This window comes from Erpetoichthys calabaricus, chromosome 4 (genome assembly GCF_900747795.2).
Source record: "Erpetoichthys calabaricus chromosome 4, fErpCal1.3, whole genome shotgun sequence".
Lineage (NCBI taxonomy): Eukaryota > Metazoa > Chordata > Cladistia > Polypteriformes > Polypteridae > Erpetoichthys > Erpetoichthys calabaricus.
Window position 1 is genome coordinate 203,207,620 of NC_041397.2, and position 20,613 is coordinate 203,228,232.

The following is a 20,613-nucleotide window of genomic DNA, read 5'->3' on the forward strand; positions in this document are numbered from 1 at the left end:
AATTACTTTTATATTCACTCAAACTGTTTTAGGCTATCTGTTGCTTTTGGGGGTACAGCAGTAGGGGTAATTTATCAGGATGCTAAGCCAATGGGTTGTTAGTGAGAACAGAAGGATTCAGACACTACTTGGCATAGTCTGGGTGGTTGTAGTACTGAAAAAATACATGGCAGTTCTAATGCTAAGAGGTAGAGAGAGTGACACTAGTAACAAGTAACATTTGGGAATTAACTATTTCCAGTAGTCTTTGTACTTTCTCATATGCAAAGTATTGGAATCCTCCAAAAATTCCATCATGATTTTTCGACATTTTAGACTTATTTTAGAGTCTGAAAATAACATTTTTGGAATTATGTTTGTGTGTCTATCTGTGTGTATGTATATAAACACGATAACTTGAGTACACCTTTCACTTAGATCAACCAAATTTTACATACAAGTATTAGGTACAAAACATGGATTTCTGTTAACTTTTGGGCTGTCTGTTAACCGGAAGTGGTACTTTATCTTTTATTCATGCAGCTGCAGAGTCCGATTTATTAAATGTTACTTTTATAATAATTGTTCAATATATTATTAATTTGATTTGATATGTTGTTGATGGGCCTTTAATGTACATAATATAAAAATATAATCATTGTCTTGCGATTTGCTTCTCAAATATCCATCCCTGTGGTAATCTGCCTACCAGGCATTACCACTTTAATGGGAAAGTCCTATGAATTGGGTAAAGGCGACTTTTCAAAATAAACATTAAAGCAGTTACCTGTTCAAGTCGTTAAGTGCAGGGTGCGCTTTCAAAGTTATTTTAACTTTGTCTTTGGCAGGTTCATACAGTGGGATGCCAGAGATGGGTCGTGTGCGCCTCCAGGTCAGGCCTGCTGGAGGACGCTGCGCATACCCCATCATAAAGGCAGGGCCGCTAGCCCTGTTTATTATATGCCTTGCAAAGGTTGAGAGGAGCACCTGTGCAGAAAGAACCTGCGTCAGTCGCGATTGGTGAAAGGGAGCAACATGGCACGGGATTGGGTGAAGACTTGTGCCAAGACAATAAAAGGCACTTCTTGCCTCAAAAGGGCTGTCTTTAGACTCAGTGGTGTGGTTAGCGTGGTTGGTATAGCTCTTTCAATTAGTTTACTAAACAATGGTTTGTGCCTTATTTTGTAAATTTCCTGAATAAATTATAGATATCTCCTAGTGTAGCTTTATTTTGGTGAAGGTATTTATATTTTTATAGATTTTGGGTTTTGGTGCACTTTGTTTTTGTTCCTGTATATGCACTGTTTTTTTTTTTTTTTTCTTGTAAATATTTTTTGCATTCTTTGGACATTGTTACGTATGTAGTTTCTTCCTGAACTCCTTTTCTTCATTTAGGAAGACTACCAATTTTTGTGTATATACAGTTTTGTCTTTATTTTTCATTTTTGGGGACTGGAAACTTCACTGTACAGTATATATTGCTCACTGTTTTTGATTGGGACATTATTTTGTTGTACCTATAAATAAACCCACTCTTGTTTTGGAAATACCATCTTTTTGTGTCTGTATCTCCACGTCTGACTTCTCACAAATCTGATCCCGGTCAGTCTTGCACTACAAGATGCCTACTGTGTGGTCTGGAGCCAACCTTGCCACTACATGGGGTGTCACAATCCTCCTATCTGAGTATATGAGAAAGTACTTTCACATTCTTCCACTCTCCTTTCTTTGCATGGAGTGAATTTCAAGTTTATAAACTGATGTAAGTGATATTTAAGTGCAATGATGGTAACATGAAAGTATATGTTATAATTCAACATAGATATGAATCTCCTCTTTAGTCATGTGGTAGTTGGAAGATTGTAACCTTTTATTCCATCTTACCAAAAGCTTGTAAGTGCTGAATGAACAAAGACTTTTTTTAACTTTAGACTGTTGCTAACATTATTTGGCAGAAAATGCATAGATACTGATTTGTCCCATTGTACCACCCTTCTAAGAAAATGAAATTTTTGTATAACAATTTATGTATAGAACTAGGGGGTTCAGCCCCTGCTCACTTTGCTCGCCAATCCCCCCCCAGCCTGTGCTACCCTGCAGCCACTTTGTGTCTCTGCCACTCGCATTGTGAAGAGGGGGGCTGAATGCACCCCAAGGAGACGCGGTCGCTCCTCTGAAACACCCTCTTAAACAGTGACACAATGGGAAACAAATATTTTTTTTTTTCCCTCCTCTTTGCTCGATCAGCTGCCGACTTTTTTTTTCCCCCTATATGGTGTCCCGATTTTTTTTATTTTTTTTTCCATCCCGTGGCCCTAATAGATTTCTATAATACGGGATGTTGTTTTTGCCGATTTCTGGGTTTCTGGTGCAATTATGAGGGGTCGTGTCATGGAGATAATATAATAAAGAAATTGGTGAGTTAAATACATGGACTTTTCTATTACAGTAACTGAATGAAATATTATAAATCATTATTTTGTGAAATTGTAAAGCCTTTTGCTAAGTTTTCAGGTAAGGTATTTATACTCACTAAACATGGTGCTGGAGAGTGGTAGTGTGTTTCATATTGATTATAACATGTGAGTAACTTTCACTATGAGATGGTTGTCCAAAATGGCACTCTAAGCACACTTACGTATGTAACACAGTCCTCCAGACCTGTCTGGATATTCTAATACTAGTCTTAAAGAATGTTTTCTAAAGTCTCTTTTGGGACACTGTGTAAAATAGAAAAAATGAAGGAAAAAATGATTCACAAAGAAAAAACAAAGACCTTAGCAGCAAACCCATTGCACGAAACCCTCAATTGTAATATGTCAAAGTGAGCATTGTCCAGCAGCTTATTTTCTTAAATGTTTCACAGCTATCTCAGATCCTATACTGCTTCCTTTGAAATGATGAGGATTTCTCTTCTGAAGAGAAATTTCCCCATCTCCTTAACACACTTCTTGTTGGTCCTCGGCAGACAAACAGCATGAAAATGAGAGCACAGAGATAACAGCCGTTCTTTCTCTGCATTCAGGCAATGCTTTCTCAATTAATTATCTATAGATTAGATGCCCTAGAGAAAACATTTGACAAAAATTTCAATGCAATTGCAGGAGTGAACTAAGTTGCAAAAGAGTTCCAAAATATGAAACCTTTACACAGCAAAGGCAATGGTCGACTTTGCCTGTATCGAAATCAATGACTTTACAAAAGTGTAAAGTCAACCATATTGATTTTCGAAATTGGAAAAAGCAAGACTGGTTCTACCCTTACACAACAAATGAATTTACTAAGTGGAGGGTTATTTATGCCAATAGAACTATGGAATTTCAGAAAAGGAAAATGGAGTATGTATGCAAAGAAGTCATTTAGGTGCGCCAGGGTCACCTCCCATAAGCCAAAGAAACCACCAAATGTTGTTGACACTGTACACCAGAAGATTCCAAATGAAAACAAACCCAGAAGAATAATTTTTAGTTCATCAGCAAATTCCATTGCGACACTCTTTGATGTGAAGCAAAGAACTCTGGAGCTGTCAAAGGATATGTCTCCTGTAGACAGAGAGAGAAGAGGAACAAATTGTGACCTTCAGCTGAAAAAGCACAGAAAGAAGTAAGTTGACATATGTTGTGGAAGGCAAAGTCTTTGTCAACGGCATTGAAATTGTATCTCCTTCCTGAATAAGAGTCGGTGTTTCCTTATTCCATTATTTTTCAGTTTCACTGCCTTGGATAACCATTCAGTGAACATTTGAACTTCCTTTAAAAACCATTGAAGCCGTTTGCTTGTTTTACAGTATAATGAGCACCCATGATGAATATACATTATGTTGTAAAGAAATTGAGAAAATACACAATTCTTCAGTGATTTGGCCACAAGTTGTTCCATGACCAATAGGTGTCCGTATTGCTCTTTGGTTTGGGATTTATAATACATTTCAAAAAGAAGTTATGAAAATGTAATTCAGCCAAATTATTGTAGCACTCTTAAGGCAGTTTTTTTTTCTTTTGTATTATTGTCTGTATATTATTGTGCGGTGGGTTGGCACCCTGCCCGGGATTGGTTCCCTGCCTTGTGCCCTGTGTTGGCTGGGATTGGCTCCAGCAGACCCCCGTGACCCTGTGTTCGGATTCAGCGGGTTGGAAAATGGATGGATGGATGGAGATAGTAATATTAAGACTTCCCATTTCTGTACGTTATAATGGATAATTAATTTGCAAGTGTGGGTCCCCTTTTTGATTACAAGTTCATTCTTGTTTTCAAGCTACAGTTGAATACTTTAGTAAAGGGATAATAACATTAGGTATTTTACTTTATTTTACTTCCAAATCAATAGATATGCAGTATCTCATTTTTTCATTCCAAATTATATACTTTTCTTTTTGTTATATTCTATCATTTGATGGGTCTGCTGTTCTTATATATGGTTGAAGTATTAGTCTTCGACCGTTAGGTGTTTGTTATAGCAAAATACTCATTTCAATTGATCTAATACTTTGTATTTTTATTGTCTATATCTTCTAGTTTAGTGCTTCCCAAACTCAGCCCTGGGGACCCACTGTGCCTGCAGGTTTTTGTTCCAACCAGCTTCTGTTTTCGATTGGACTCCTTAAGTGAACTGTTATTTCCCAAGTTCTGTGTTTTGGGAACAATACAGAAATTAGAAAACAAAGTTTGGTAAATGTATATATATGTATATGTCTGGAGGAAGAGAGGAGAGGCACAGAATCCACGTTGCTTGAGGTCCAGTGTAAAGTTTCCACAGTCAGTGATGGTCTGGGGTGCCATGTCATCTGCTGGTGTTGGTCCATTGTGTTTTCTGAGGTCCAAGGTCAACGCAGCCGTCTACCAGGAAGTTTTAGAGCACTTCATGCTTCCTGCTGCTGACGAACTTTATGCAGATGCAGATTTCATTTTCCAACAGGACCTGGCACCTGCACACCGTGCCAAAGCTACCAGTACCTGGTTTAAGGACCATGGTATCCCTGTTCTTGATTGGCCTGCAAACTCGCCTGACCTTAACCCATAGAAAATCTATGGCGTATTGTGAAGAGGAAGATGCAATACGCCAGACCCAACAATTCAGAAGAGCTGAAGGCCACTATCAGAGCAACATGGGCTCTCATAACACCTGAGCAGTGCCACAGACTGATCGACTTCATGCCACGCTGCATTGCTGCAGTAATCCAGGACAAAGGAGCCCCAACTAAATATTGAGTGCTGTACATACTCATACTTTTCATGTTCATACCTTTCAGTTGGCCAACATTTCTAAAAATCCTTTTTTTGCATTGGTCTTAATTGATATTCTAATTTTCCGAGATACTGAATTTGGGACTTTCATTAGTTGTCAGTTATAATCATCAACATTAAAAGAAATAAACATTTGAAATACATCCGTCTGTGTGTAATGAATGAATCTAATATACAAGTTTCACTTTTTGAATGGAATTACTGAAATAAATCAACTTTGTCATGATATTGTAATTTTATGACCAGCACCTGTATGTGTATATATATATATATATATATATATATATATATATATATATATATATATATATATAATATATATATAATATATTTATAGTATACCCTAGCTTTTCAAAATGCAGGAAATTCCATCAGAACAATTACAATCAAATCAATTATATAAGTTGGGGAATGAGCTCCATTTCCATGTCATTCTAGTATTTCACATGGACAAGCACTGCATTCCAGAACGTGCAGGGTAAAAATGACTGAACAAGACAGTACATGCAGGAAAAAATAACTGTGCTAATGTCAGCTAATCCAAGTCCACCTTTTAAAAAATAAATAAATAAATAAGTTGAGGAATAGTTCTGAGTGGAAGAGAGAAAGTCCGTGGACGAGCCCCTGTTTCTGGTAATGATTACGCTTGCTATCAAGCTTTTTTAGTTGCCCATCCAGGAATATCTGACCTGAAACAGCACAGTGCAGGTACTATTCCTGTCTGGGTAGCTAAAGAACAGATAACACAGAGTGGAATCACTCGATTCTTTACAATTCACTCAGAATTCCCCCAAAGCAACCATGGTATGTTGCTGTTGTTTAATTCTGTGTTGCTTACTGTAACTTACGTTATACCCTATGTTAGCCTACATTATACTGTAACCAATAAAACTTTTTAAGTGGGAGAACTTGCACAATTGGTGGCTGACTAAATACTTTTTTACCCCACTCTATGTATATGTAAAAATGTACCAAGCAGTTATATGGGGGGAATGCATTTTTTTTTTCTTTTTAACAATATTTTCATCTTGATTTTCATTCTACTTTTCCAGGGGGTATTTTTCGTACGTCGCTTAAACCATCCGAGATCAGATACCCCATCTTGGATGAGTTAATGCCGGTGACACTCATCCAGATAAGTCATTTTTTCAAACGCAGCTGTGTATTAGATTAGTGTAGCTGGATCTAATCATACGAGATGAATGTGCGCGCCCGCGCTGAGTGAAAAGCCCATATATATTGAGTCTAGAAAACATGATCAGCAAGTCTTTGATAGGCTGTAACAAAATGACGAAAGAACGGGCGCATTTTTTTTTTCACACACGCAGCGCTTTTATTCGAAGAACACGAAGAATTTCAAGATTTAATATGCACAAGGGGTAACACTGCAAAAGCAGCCCAGACCAGAAAAGACGGCTGGCAAAAAGTGGCCGAAAAAATTAAACGCTAAGTAGTTTACATTGTACTTAGTGAATGCAGCGTTTCATTCACTATGTGTCAGATTAATTATTATTTAATATGTCATAATTCCAGATCAAACGTGAGCACAAGGAGAACATGGGAACAGGTTAAAGTGAAGTACAAGAATATACTTCAAACTGGTAAATATTGGTATATAACTATTTAAAGAATTGTTGACATAAAGAATCATATATAATATAAAAAACATTAATTTTAAAGCTAATAAGAAGGCAGACAAGCAAAAAACAGGTGGAGGTCCACGCGGTCCAGACCTAACCCCTGCAGAAGAGTTGGCTCTCCAGCAAAATGCCCATCGCCCTGTTTCTGAGGGCATTCCAGGGAGAAGCTCCTCCTCAGAAACAGTGGCAGGAAGTAGTGGTCACTTCATTTCAGGTAAAGGATGGTCATTGCATATATTTGTCATCGATGTGTGCTATAGGTATGTTCCATATAACCCTCTTTTTTGTTGGGTCAGTTGCAGGGAATATCATATCCCTTGAACCTGTGTCTGACCAACGAGATATTAACGAAGGTCAAATATTTGATGAAGACACTGTGTCTGATTATTCATCAGGAGGAGAGGTACATTTTCCAAATAATGTTTGATCAAACTCCACTCTGATCAGTTCCATGTGCCCCAATCACATTTGGAAATCCTGGTAATGAGAATGTTAGGCTGATTGTGGGATTCTTCGTGGAACTGTGGGTGTTTTTGCCTGTGTATTACCTACCTGCAATGGCATGAAACACCTCTTTTATTGTCTGCACACGCAGGTGTCCAGGAAACACAATGAAAACCTGAAGGAAATGTTTCAGAGCCAAACAGACTTTACGAATTGCCTGGCAAACTGCACTTTTCGATAGCTGTTCCGCATCGCCTACAGTATATAAAAAAGTGCCGCTTGCAAGAAACCTCAAATCAATGCCTACTGTCTGTGTGGTTGTGAGAGCCCGACTTTGCCGAGTTTGACTTCGAATATACGCAGCTAATAAATCTTTGAGGTACAATATTCCCCCTCAGCTAAAGCGGTATCTTTCGAAAAGAATTTCCTCCGGGAGCAATAAAGGATCTTGCCGATCGCGCAAAACCCTCTTTATATGAAATCCTCTTCATATAATTTGCGCACCAATATCAATTGGTCGCTCATTCATGAACGGCGAAGCCCTGACTGGATGACTTCCACGCACCGTCACTGATCACGTGTGTAAACTAATCCTTGTTTACGCAGAACAAACCTGCTCTGAGCAGGTTTGCGGATTTGGATGTGTTGCTATGACAACACTTCCAGCAAGAGTTTCAAAAAACCGACAGATCCAGGATCAGGCCAAATCATCAACAATTACATCCGGCTAAACGACTAATCCACGTACGAAAAATACCCCCCAGGTGTTCTAATTGTTTAATTAATCCATTATTTACTAATTAGTGGGTCTGACGGTAAAGTAGTTGCAGCCTTTGATTATTCAGTGTTTGCCTGGGTGTCTGCTCTGCTCCTTTTTAATTGTCATTAATAAAATACAATGAAGTGGGAAAACTGCACAGAGAAACGGCAAAATATAAAGAAATCAACAAAAGAGAGTTAAGCACTTAAATCTATAGAAAAAATAGAAATGTTTCTAAATGTCTTATAAATGTAAAAATCATGCTGCTGTGCTTTTCTGAATGTAGGATAAAAGAAAAATAATACCAGCTAATTAAATGAGATCAGTGCTATCAGGTGTTGTAACTGATTATGAATCTGGTTGGAATGAAAACCTGCAGCTACAGTGGGTCCCCAGGACTGAGTTTGGGAACCACTGCTCTATTTATATGTCTTTTTCTCTTAATGCAGATGTGTTAAGAGACCATAACAAATTAAAACCAATAGTTTGTATCTCACACAATTCAACAGTGATTTCTGCTTTTTACAAGAGTGTCATTCAGCTATACAGGGGGTTAATTTATGGCGGTCACAGTGTGATTTGGACCATTAAATGTCTTAAGGGACAACACATTTGATTGGTGTTCATATTTTAAACAGTCTTTTTAAAGGTGGATTCTGCTTACTGTCTGTGAGTTTAACTCGCGTTCAGAAAACAAAGCATTCCTGACTAGATTTGGAGGGTATATGTTTCATGTATTATCCAGATTTCCCAAGTCTTCATTAATTATTGGAGGTAACTTTAATGTTGTGTTGGAATGTGGAATGAACAGCTGGCTTCCACAGGTTTGTAATGTATCTAGTTCCTAGTTAATGATGTTTGTGCTTAGATTTGATTTAGTTGGCATTTGCAGAAAAACCTATTCTTCTCAAAGATCATTTACATTGAATAACAATACACAGTTGAGTTGACCACAAAGCAATTTTTAGCTTGCCTCTAAGGATTTTCAAAATAGCTCAACAAACATTATGTGTTCACCATATTCTGACAATAAGGCTACAGTATTATTTTCATACCTCTATTACCTCTTTTTTAATTTTTTTAAACCGTCCTCTTTAGAAACTTAATAGCTTAGTTTCTTCAAAACAAAAGTGTCATCACTGAAATCAATAAATGGATTGGATCTTATTGGAACAAAGCAGAGAATGAAAAGAATTACTACAGTAATTTGTAACATTTAAAATACTGTAAATGAAGAGACAGACAACAGTAAAGAGTTTGGGCACCACCCTGTTGACCCCATATAATTGGAGTTTGAAAAAAACAAAGAGAAACACGCAATAATTGCAGAGACATCTTTCCAGACGAGAGTTTTCATTTGAACTGACTCGAGATGGTGGATCTTCTGGTCCTTCAAAGTAGGAAGAGGTGGGTCCAGGTGGACGGACGCTGGAAGTGACATGAAAGGTGTTCTTGCCGTCAGTCTTACTGTCTACAGAGGGATGAATGGAAAAGGCATTAAGACACAGTCTTGGAGCGGCAAGGAATTACAATAAACAGTGACAAAAATGATATTACACCAAACACTGTTTTTTATCCTCAAAAAATAGATGATCTCACTGACCTTAAAAAAGTAGAACTTGTTGATCGACAACATCAACTAGAGGAGATAAGTAAAGAAGACTTGAAAACTTTTTTTTTTCTCTCCCTCAGACTTGAGTTGTTTGCATGTCATCCAAACTGAAAGCAGCTAAATAATACAGGCTGGGTCCTTAGAAATGCTTCTATTAATATACAAGAAAGTCCCAGGATCAGATGGGTTCACGACTGAGTTTTATTAATTATGTGATAATAATTTTAAAAAAGGGTGCTATGAGAAATGTATTGAAAATGTTACTCCCTACTACACTATGGCAAAGTTTAATTATTTTAATTCCAATGTTAAACAAATACTCTTTTAAAAATCACCACTCACTTTCCTTGTTAAATAATGATTATAAAATGATTGTCCTACTTTTTGCTAAAATATGCATTAGATATTTTAATAGATTAAACTTAGTCAGGGTTTATGCCAACTAGACATACTACTAATAAAATACATTTGGTTTTAGATGAGATTAGATTATTCTGATCTGTTTCAAGACTATAACTTTATTTGATTACGTTAAGAATTACTGCAGTATTTTTTCTGGATTACTTTGATTCATAACAGCATGAATTTATGTTCCAGGCACTGCAAGTTGGCTTTGGAGAGTATCTATGTCCCTATACTCTACTCTCCCACAGTCATGAGCTTTGGATTATGACTGAAAGGATGGGATCACAGGAAGAAGCAGCTGAAATGAACTTTCTCTGTAGAGTGGCTGAGCGCTCCCTTAGAAAGAGGGTGAAAAAGCACAGACATCTAGGAGCCATCTGAGGTGATTTGGCCCTCTCACATGGAGGAGACTCTGGAGAAGATGCAGGGCTTGCTGGTAGGATTATATCTCCCAAATGTCCTGGGAACACCTTGGGATCCCATAGTATGCGATACATTTAAAGGTCTCACATACCGTCTTCTGTATCAATGTTGCTGCCTTTTTTTTCCACCTTTGCAACAGCATCAGAATGCAAAGAATTTTTATTTTTAACATCTTTTTCCCTCAACTCACAACACAGCAAAACCAGACGTTGTTTTCTCACCGTGAGAAAACTCACAATGCCACCTGGTGGAATCCTCCAGATTTATTTAAAGAATGTGCGCAAGTTTAGAGAGTACAGTGTTTGCATAGCAGCAGCATCCTCAAGTGCCTGCGTCATGTAGCTTTATGTATATTGCCAGCCTAAGACTATTGCCCCCATGACCCAGTCCAAGATAAATGGTGAAAAATAAATGAATACATTTTGGTGAAATATGTTCTTCAGATTCTGATGGAAAGAAATATAAAATAAGAAACTTTTCTTCTTAACAATATTTCTATTTGTTCAATATTTTTTCTTTTCAACAATTTACTACATAATATAAATTGGAAGAGAGTTTGGTCCCTGCAGCAATATTTTTTCTAACTAATTAGGGTAATAGAAATTTTACATTATTTATAAGTCTTTAACAAAATAAAACATATAATGTTATATCTGTAAATCTCATCCAGAAACTATTCTTCATTTATTGTGGACTTGTATTTATTCTCAAACTTTGGGAAAAATATCAACACCTTCACTTATAATATTTTATTAGGGTTTGTCCTTTGTCTTTTAGAACTATTATTTTGATTGCTATGAGTATGATTAAAGTGAAAAGAATGCCTTCTTCCTCATAAATTAATTTTTATTCATAAATGCAAATTCACAGAACTTCCTCATTTTATAATTTGTGAAGTACATAAAGGATTATTTAAACACAGTCTCTCCATCTTTAAATAAAAAAGCAGAGCAATATCCCAGTGTGTTCAGAATATAAAGAATTTAGCTAAATCTAAACTTATCCTCTCATACATTTTACTGCTTATATCGTTTTTCTTCCACAAATGTTTTGTTTTGAAATGTATACAACAGATAACACTGAATTCTGTGTACAGTGGTGTGAAAAACTATTTGCCCCCTTCCTGATTTCTTATTCTTTTGCATGTTTGTCACACAAAATGTTTCTGATCATCAAACACATTTAACCATTAGTCAAATATAACACAAGTAAACACAAAATGCAGTTTTTAAATGATGGTTTTTATTATTTAGGGAGAAAAAAAATCCAAACCTACATGGCCCTGTGTGAAAAAGTAATTGCCCCCTTGTTAAAAAATAACCTAACTGTGGTGTATCACACCTGAGTTCAATTTCCGTAGCCACCCTCAGGCCTGATTACTGCCGCACCTGTTTCAATCAAGAAATCACTTAAATAGGAGCTACCTGACACAGAGAAGTAGAAGCACCTCAAAAGCTAGACATCATGCCAAGATCCAAAGAAATTCAGGAACAAATGAGAACAGAAGTAATTGAGATCTATCAGTCTGGTAAAGGTTATAAAGCCATTTCTAAAGCTTTGGGACTCCAGCGAACCACAGTGAGAGCCATTATCCACAAATGGCAAAAACATGGAACACTGGTGAACCTTCCCAGGAGTGGCCGGCCGACCAAAATTACCCCAAGAGCGCAGAGACGACTCATCCGAGAGGTCACAAAAGACCCCAGGACAACGTCTAAAGAACTGCAGGCCTCACTTGCCTCAATTAAGGTCAGTGTTCACGACTCCACCATAAGAAAGAGACTGGGCAAAAACGGCCTGCATGGCAGATTTCCAAGACGCAAACCACTGTTAAGCAAAAAGAACATTAGGGCTCGTCTCAATTTTGCTAAGAAACATCTCAATGATTGCCAAGACTTTTGGGAAAATACCTTGTGGACTGATGAGACAAAAGTTGAACTTTTTGGAAGGCAAATGTCCCGTTACATCTGGCGTAAAAGGAACACGGCATTTCAGAAAAAGAACATCATACCAACAGTAAAATATGGTGGTGGTAGTGTGATGGTCTGGGGTTGTTTTGCTGCTTCAGGACCTGGAAGGCTTGCTGTGATAGATGGAACCATGAATTCTACTGTCTACCAAAAAATCCTGAAGGAGAATGTCCGGCCATCTGTTCGTCAACTTAAGCTGAAACGATCTTGGGTGCTGCAACAGGACAATGACCCAAAACACACCAGCAAATCCACCTCTGAATGGCTGAAGAAAAACAAAATGAAGACTTTGGAGTGGCCTAGTCAAAGTCCTGACCTGAATCCAATTGAGATGCTATGGCATGACCTTAAAAAGGCGGTTCATGCTAGAAAACCCTCAAATAAAGCTGAATTACAACAATTTTGCAAAGATGAGTGGGCCAAAATTCCTCCAGAGCGCTGTAAAAGACTCATTGCAAGTTATCGCAAACGCTTGATTGCAGTTATTGCTGCTAAGGGTGGCCCAACCAGTTATTAGGTTCAGGGGGCAATTACTTTTTCACTCAGGGCCATGTAGGTTTGGATTTTTTTTTCTCCCTAAATAATAAAAACCACCATTTACAAACTGCATTTTGTGTTTACTTGTGTTATATTTGACTAATGGTTAAATGTGTTTGATGATCAGAAACATTTTGTGTGACAAACATGCAAAAGAATAAGAAATCAGGAAGGGGGCAAATAGTTTTTCACACCACTGTATATCATATCTTAATGTATTGCATTAGCCAGGGGATGTGTCACTACCATTATGAGCTGGCCTTCTCTCATGTGAATGAACAAATAGCAATAAAGTCATAAAGTCAGCCGCCTGTACTTCCTTAGAAGACTGGCATCCTTCAACATCTGCAGTAAGATGCTGCAGATGTTCTATCAGATGGTTGTGGCGAGTGCCCTCTTCTACGCAGTGGTGTGCTGGGGAGGCAGCATTAAGAAGAAGGATGCCTCACGCCTGGACAAACTGGTGAGGAAGGCAGGCTCTATTGTTGGCATAGAGCTGGACGGTTTGACATCCGTAGCAGAGCAACGGGCACTCAGCAGGCTCCTATCAATTATGGAGAATCCACTACATCCATTAAACAGTGTCATCTCCAGACAGAGGAGCAGTTTCAGCGACAGACTGCTGTCACTGTCCTGCTCCACTGACAGACTGAGAAGATCATTCCTCCCCCACCAGAGGGGGTAAACGTTGAACATTATTCAAGTTATTGTCTGTTTTTTACGTGCATTTTTTATTACTCTTTAATATTTTTTGCTGCTGGAGTATGTGAATTTCCCCCTGGGATTAATAAAGTATCTATCTATCTATCTATCTATCTATCTATCTATCTATCTATCTATCTATCTATCTATCTATCTATCTATCTATCTATCTATCTACAATGAATTCCATTTAGTGCAGCAACAGCAAGTGGCCCTTTTAAGAACAGCAGTCTACCTAAAAGAGCCATGTAAAGAGCAGAGGATCCATATCTGCACTTAGTATAATACTGTAGCACTGATGCCATCTATGTTAACACTTCCTACATTAGCTTTAAGTAAAGCCTAAAGCTTTAAGTAAAGCTTTATTTACTTAAAAAGGTAACAATCTACATGAAAATAATGACTATATGTGCTTCTCAGTCAGTTTAATACTGGCTGTGCATTATGTTTGATGTTGACTACCATAGCTACAGCTTGTTTTAGTGACATCACTCTCCTTTTGAAAGAGCTGTGACAAGTGTGGAAACGGAGAGGAGTGTTTGGAGGAGCTAATCATAAAGGATAATCACTTGTTTTCTATTAGTAGTAAAGTATTTGTTCTTTTTCATCTTAAGATTCTCTGCGTTCTCATTGCTGCATGTTGAGGAAGCTTTGGGGAGGCTTCAACATCACTAATCTTTTAAAAAGGTCTTCCATTATATTGGTTAGTTATTGGACTGGCAGCAAGGCAGAAGTAAAGAATCTTTTAAAGATGAATTATTTAAGTTCTGAGTGACATCTCCTTTCTTTTTAACTTTCATTTTGTTGAACCCTCAAAAATCCAGGTAAATTTCATCTTTTGCTAAAAGTTCTTTTTCAGCAATTTAGAGTTGCAAGGAAATTTCGTAAAGTAATCCACTGGGTTGCTTTAATGCACAGGCTTGTGGAGTTTTTATATCTACAGTATGGCCCATTGTTTAAGGAGACTGATGTGTTCTAAAAGTTAAAAGCCTTAATTCCTTTATCCCTCATTCAGCAAATCTTTTGTCAGCATTATAAATTGTCTGATTGCCTACTTAAGGACTGGCTTTGCCCCTGTCTTCATTGTTTAAGATATATTAGAGTACCAATGAAACACAGAATTCATTACAAACAAAACTGCTTTCCCATCAATGCATACATTTTTTTAATCCACTTCTCTCAGAAGCTGAACTCTGTCCAGGCAGCATTGTACACATATTGAGGCAACTTTAAGTGGGATGTTGGTCCTTTTCAGTAGTGTATAAACATCCATACACATGTACTCAGTTTTTATTATGTTTGAGAGTGTAAGTTTATATTTAAAAAGCCCAAATACTCTGTCCATATTAAGCTGACTTTGCCATTTCCTGGAATCAAACAGAAAAAAGGCCCTTCTTCTTCACAACAATGCTCCTGTTCATATTGTATGGGAAGCTGAATTTAAAGAAATAAACACCCACTCTGTTCTCCAGATCTGGTCTTGTCTGAAGAGCTACTGTCATACGACATGCCAGGCAGATCATGAAGAAATCAGGTGTGGCGGGCAGCTGGGTCCCATGCCTGGCCGGGACACCCCTTCTACATATGTTCCGGGGGAGCAACCCGCAGGGCTTCATGGTAGATGGAGTTCTCCACAGCCCTGTTGGGATCTGAGATTGCCGCCAGGGGGTGCTGTATGGGTCTCTGAGCCGACCTGGACAATTCTACAGCCCTGCCCGGAAGTGCAATCAGAGGCAGGTGATCAAGCACCTGGAGCACTTCCAGGTTGGCTATAAAAAGGGCCAGCAATCACCACTCAGGAGCCAGAATTGGGAGGAAGAGTACGAGGTTGCCAGGGAGGAGTGGTGGTGCAGGAAGAAAGGGTTGTGATTTGTGCTTACTTGGACTGTGTTGTGGCTGGGGGGGTTCACGGGGAAGATGTGCCCTCCAGCTGAAGAACAACAAAGTCTTTTTGTGTTTTTACAAGTGCCTCAGTGGGTAAATCCATGTGCCCTACTGTGGGTTTTGCCCAACTCTGCCACAGAAAGTTGTCATATTGGCTGGTTTCACATCATATCGGCTTATTTTTAACTGGTTTGCGCATGAAAAAAATGGCTTGGATGTGACTGTTCATGTCATTTTCTAACCCACTTAATCTAGACCAGGGTTGCGTGGGGGCTGGAGCCTATCTCAATTAGCATAGGGCACAAAGCCATGGCAGGTTGAACACACACAAACACACATCCTAAGGGCCAAACTAGCATCACCAATTCACCTAACATGCACAACTTTGGACAATGGGAGGAACATTTGAACATGGGGAAAACATGCAAACTCCACGCAAGGAGGACCCTAGTCTCCTTACTGTAAAGTAGCAACACTACTACAGTGTCACTGTGATGCCAAATGACTCTTCATTTTGGGCTATTTTTTCTTGAAATTGTACATGATTTTGTAAAGACAAATACGTCTTTGCATTTTCACCACCCTTTAATCTAAAAACTGGTTCTTTTTCTTCCCAACCTATGACAAGAAATGTGATACAACTGCTTTCATTTAAAGTTTAATAATAATAATAATTCTTTGCATTTATATAGCACTTTTCTCACTATTCAAAGTGCTCAGCAATTGCAGGTTAAGGGCCTTGCTCAAGGGCCCAACAGAGCAGAGCATTTACGGGATCTGAACCGACAACCTTCTGAAATGCCAGTGCAGATCCCTAGCCTCAGAGCCACCACTCCGCCCAAGTTTAAAGACTTAATTTCACAGATACAGTTCATTTGAACAGTGACCTGTCAGACACAGCTACTGCTGTCCAATTATTAGTAAACCTTGTAATTGCAGTTGGTATTGACCAAGTACGGCTAATAAAGCAGTCAGTCCACACAGAAAAGCACAAATGGGTGTCCATTGCTTGTGAAGCAGGTAGTGTGGCGCAGTTGTTGTTAAAGCTTTGGATGTCAAACCCTAGGATTATGGGTTCAAATACCACTATGGATACTATGTGACCATGAGTCAGTCACTACATCTGTCTGTGCTCCAACTGAAAAAACAAAAGAAAAGTAACAAATTGGATCATTAATGCTGTAAGTCACCTTAGATAAAGGTGTCCGCCAAATAAGTAACTGTAAATGATATTGCCTTCTTTTGTAGGTCACTTAGAATAAAAGCATCAGCTAAGCAAATAACAGTAAATACTAATGTAAAATAATAAAAAATGTATTGAAAGTTATGAGAGGATTATCCTGATCTAAAATAATTGATCACTTCTGTTCTTTGAGACAATACAAAGTGTAAAGGTTCTAGCAGAATTGGTAAGTCATTCTTTATTATTTGACCTCCATATTTATGGTAAAACATTTAACTATGGCAGTATATATACAAAAGGATACTTAATGTGAAAACATAATGTGTTGAATAACTTTTGAAATGTAACTACATAGCCCTGCTTATTCATGCAAATTAAGTGTCAATTCACCAATCAGAGGAATAGCTTAGGGTTGGTAAAGGATATGGAAGTGGCAATTTGATGGTTTGAAATGGACTAACCAATACTGGCCTAGATTTTGTAGGATTGTGCAATAGTTTGACTGTGATCAGAATATTAAGCATCTGTCAAATTCTGTAACCCTAGTCTTGAAAAATTGAATTAAGCACGTTCAGAAGAAACTAAAGGTCAGTTGCAGTACATCTGAGATAATGCTGTACTGACTGCGCAGAAGACCAGACTTCGTAGTACCGTACTAAGAGGAGACGATCTTCAATTCTAAGCACTGTTACATTGAATAGTAGTACAAGATCAGTACCAAGCTGAACTAATAATACAGCCTGGTTTGTTGTTGTTACTGTATTTTACTCAGTGTGCTCAGTTGGCTGTTTCGTTTCCTATAAAGTGCAGCACACTGGCAATTAAAATTTGTCCCCCTCTCAATAAACCACTTACAGCTGCACCTTCCTCTCGATTTAAAGGGACAGGGCACAGGGAAAATATATATTCTCGTGTAAATTTAAGAAAAATAATTCTGTGAGAGGACATGCAAGTGATGGGTGTAACAGAGCAAGATACAGAGGACAAGAAGATCTGGAAAAAGATGATCCACTGTAGTAACCCTTAATGGGCGCAGCCGAAAGAAGAATTCCAATCATTAAGCTACATCAGATGGAAGTGAATGTCGTTGTCGTTATTGTAAATGTTATTCATGCCGAGCATCTGAAAAGGCCTTGAAATCTATGAAAAAGTGTATAAAAATTAATGAAACTGAAAGGTAAACATAGTTGAATAGTATGTGAAGCATAATTGTCTCTGATGGGTGGATGATGGCAATGTTGCCAGACACTTGTTTCAAATCCCGCCTATTTGTCTAGAAAAAGTAGCCCAAAAACAGCCCAAGGGCTGCCTTCAAACCTCCAACAGTAAAATAGATAAAAAATGGCATTACTCATCTATAAAAAGTCAAAAACTAACCTTATTAATCTTTAGAAACAAAATATTCCTCCAGTAGAACGTTGTTGTCTTGCTCATCAATGGAATAAATGCTTCTGTTGAATTTAGCCAGCATAGCTGTTGTTGGAATAAATTCATTACAACAGATCCCTCTGCGCCTCATGTAGCTTCTAATGCGTAACAACACTTCCAGCATGTCTTGCTGCATCCTGTTTCTCAGTTTTGTTTTAATCAGATTCATTTGAAAGTTCTTTCCACTGCTGCATTACTGAGAGGCATTGCCAGCAAACTTAAAGCAAAATGTCCAAGCTGTCGAAAGTCCAAATCCCCTGAAGCATCCTTGTGATTTGCAACAGTTATCCAAAATTCCTCAACGATATCATTGAATTGTGGCCATGACACTGTTCCGATTCGCATCCACTGCAGCTCTAGATTGCCCAAATTACCTGCGTACAAAGGCAAAAATGACAGATTTAACAGTTGTGGTTTCTGTGGTCCAAGGACAACAGAAGGTGACAGATCAGCCAGCAACTCCAGCTGTTGTGCATTTGTTGGCAGTTCCTGATGCAGTTCCCTTAGGAGATCCAGTAGATAATCACGACAGCGTTCTTAATTTTCTCTGCTACATTGCGGTCAATTTTTGAGTCATGCAAAAGCAAGTTGAATTCTATGCCAAAGTTCATAGCTGCTAGGGTCAGATAGTTCGAACAATTTTTCCAGATCAAAAGTCATTGTTGATCCCCAAGATGTAAATGCGGTTGGTATCATAATTTGTTGAAGCATGTTTTGATACAAAGTTAACAATTCAGTGAGCAACTTTACAGGACTTGCTTTGTCTGACTCAAATACTTTGTTCACTCTATTACAGTTCCTGTAATATGGGGCATAAAAACAGCAAGTAAAGTTTGTTCTCTGGAGAACTGAACATCTGATACAGTAGCTCAGCAGTGTAGTCACGCAGTTCGTCTTTGACAATCTCAAAATGAAGCTTCAGTTTGTCGTACTGATCAAGAACTCGCTGAACACAAGGGGCGATAGATAGCCAATGAGTATCTGATAACTTCAAAATCTTTAGTGGTTCTTTGTCAACACTGGAATAATTGCTTGTATTTCATCTGGAAAATTGTACTGTGGGCAAACCAGTTATAGGTCTCTGATATCATGAAATCAACATTTCTTGGCCTCACCTTCAGTGCATGTGATGAATTTAGTTGAGCTGAATGACATATACACTTGATGTGTACTATTTCAGGGCAAAGTTCGTGAAATCGTGTTATGACTGAATTGTTTTTTTCCACACAACATTATAGCCATCAGTTGCTAATCCCAAGCATTTGTTCATAGGCAGCTTGTTTGACTCAAGAAATTTGGAAATTGCACTGAATATTGCATCTGCTGTACCTGATTCAAGCAATATTATTCCCAGAAATGTCGTGACAATAGAACTTAGCGAACAACTGTAGTATCGTACCATCACACAGAGCTGTTTTTCTAAAGTGATGTCTGTACTTTCATCAATTATTAAGGAGTAGACAGTCTCCTTACCGTCTAACTGCAGTACGTCTGAGATTAATTCTTCATGCACTGAAGTCCCAAGAACATTTTTGATGAGTGCGGTACATTTCATTCGGTGGAGTGCTTTGTCTTTACCTGAGATGTCTTTAACAAGCTCTCCTATGTGATCTACTGTTGCTATACTGGAATGGCACACCACATGAGCCGCCAGCTTCAACTCTATCTTGACAGTGTTTACAGTTTTTACATGGCAACCGACATCAAATAAAATTTGTGCATTTGAAAAAGGCACGGCATTTTGTTTGTGCTTTGTCGTTTCAGCATGATTCACTAAATCGCCATGATGGGCACGAATGTCACATTTGCAATACTGACAGAAAGCCTTAGTATCATTACCACACTGAGTATCCAATCCATTAATGTGGCTTCTTTCTCACAATTTTTGTTGTATCACTTTTTGTACTTTGACCACTTACCCATGATAACTACGGGTGAAAACAAAGAACGCACTAGGCGATATCAGTTGATTAAAATAAAACAAAAACCCACACACGTCTACACTCTACAGCAGCCACTCAAGATGTCTTCCAAGTATGTAACAAGTTCCAAAACTGGAAAATAAGTAAGCGTTCTAGCACCTCTGTATATATATTGGGTTTTTTACTTGAACACAGCATGGGTTTGTAGGGCTGATTTTCATTTGAAAGCTGAAAATGTAATAAATATTTCTTGCAATAATCCTACTGCCTTTCCTTCCCGTTTTGAAATGTTTGATTTGTACGGTACATTCGGACAGCAGCGCCACCTACGGCTTCGATGCCTGTAAGCGATGTTACAGAGGACGGACGCGAATGCTGGGGGCGTGGTGTGGAAGGCAGGAGGCGCGGAAGGCCGAGTCTGCGACCTGCAGCCGGATACTCTTGTGGAGAGTCGTACTGCACAGCAATTATAAAACCGTG

General features: G+C 38.3%; 1 protein-coding gene across 1 annotated transcript in view; it reads right to left on the bottom strand.

Moving 5' to 3' along the window:
- LOC127527635 (uncharacterized) overlaps positions 1–20,613 on the bottom strand; it is a 286,851-nt gene that overhangs the window by 98,009 nt on the left and 168,229 nt on the right. The gene's annotated exons all lie outside the window — the stretch shown is intronic.